We start from the raw sequence: 1,607 nt of genomic DNA, 5'->3' as shown, positions 1-1,607 counted from the left end.
AGTCGGTATTTTGTGGAAGAGCCACACTCAAGGGGCCAAAGAGCCGCATGTGGCTCGCGAGCCGTGGTTTGCCAAGCCGCAGTTTGCCGACCACTGGATTAGACGAACAAGTCAGAAAGTACCTCTCCTCCACCATATTCTGAATAAATCCCTACATTTCACCTGGACTCATGAATTTGGTACATTTTTTAATCAAATTGCTTATTTAGACAAAACTACGTGCCAGGACCCCACACACCCAGGAGCAGCCCTGGCCTCCGCTCTGCTCCCGGCACCTCCGCTCATCCTCTCAGGCCCTGGGAGGCCCTGCTCCTCCCTGAGGCAGGATGAAGTCTGCCTTGGTCAGTACCCCCATCTGCATCCCGGTCCATGCCTTCTCGCGCTTATTGCTGCTTTAGCTCCAAATGCTCTGAACCTCGGGTTTCCATAGGATGCAGAGGCAAGGAGACAGAGGGGCTCCTTGAATATGGGGTGTCCACAGAGTCCCTCTTCATGTAGCGCTCCCAAGGGGGCCACTCCCTCACTGGGTCCACAGAGGCGCTCTTTTCCCACAGGAGTTACAACCACACAGCTCAGGACAGGGAGTCGAGGACTCAGAGTCTATGACAGACCCTGGCGGGGCCCTGCCCATGCCCCCAGCCACTGGAGTCCACGCACAGCTTCTGTGGACAGCCCCGTCCACAGCAGCAGCGTCCCGTCTCCAGCACCTGTAGGTCTCCACCTGGAGGTTCACTCTGGCCACGGGGGTCCCTGCAGCCCAGGTTCAGGGCGGGGGTGGTGCAGGGGTTAACCTCCCTGGAGTAGCCCTCCACCAAGAGGGACAGGAGTTGGGGGCCAAACAGCCCGGCTTCCTTGCTGCCGGTGGGAAACCCAGAGGTCCTGAGGGGGGTCAGGCCCCGGGAGCCCACAGGGTCACCCGCTCAGCACACCCCGCGTGGCTGCCTCCCTCCCCTGCCTCTCTTCCCACTCTCTTGGGGTCTTTGTCTGGGATCCGTTCCCCGATGAACTGCTCGTACCCAAACTTTGCCTGGGGATCTGCTCTAAGCCCAGTTAGGCCAGGGCATCTGTTTCCCGTGGGTGGGCTCCCGCCACCAAGCAGAGCCCCCGGCTGTGCCACACACTGGGGCTCGGGGGAAGATTTCATGCGGGAAGGACTCTTGCTGCTCCCAAACAATTTCTGAACGAGATCAATAACGGCTGGTTGGTTGGCTGGTTTTGAGCCTTTCCCTGCAGTCACGCCTCAGCTTCCCCGTCCTCTCTGCTGGTCGCACAGTTGGGCTGGACATCCCCCGACATCGTACTCTCTGGCCATGAGGACAGTCAAAGACCCACCACAAAGACATGCACCACCCCTGCCTCCATACAGGACGCCCTCCACTCCCCTCCCTGTGGGGAGGCCCCAGAGCCCAGACCACCACATGCAGGATCGTCGCTGAGGCCTGTGGTGCCATCTGCGAGGCCCTCGGTCAGGGCGCAGGGTCTGAAGCCTGGCTCCTCTGCCCTGGCCCTTCCCCTGCAGGACGTACGGGGCCAGGTGGGCCTTATCTTCTCCCCTGGTTCCGGCTAGAACGTGCCCTTTTTCATTTGCGCGGATATGTGCACATTGA

This window comes from Myotis brandtii, unplaced genomic scaffold (assembly GCF_000412655.1).
Source record: "Myotis brandtii unplaced genomic scaffold, ASM41265v1 scaffold420, whole genome shotgun sequence".
Lineage (NCBI taxonomy): Eukaryota > Metazoa > Chordata > Mammalia > Chiroptera > Vespertilionidae > Myotis > Myotis brandtii.
Note: the sequence above shows the minus strand (reverse complement) of the source record.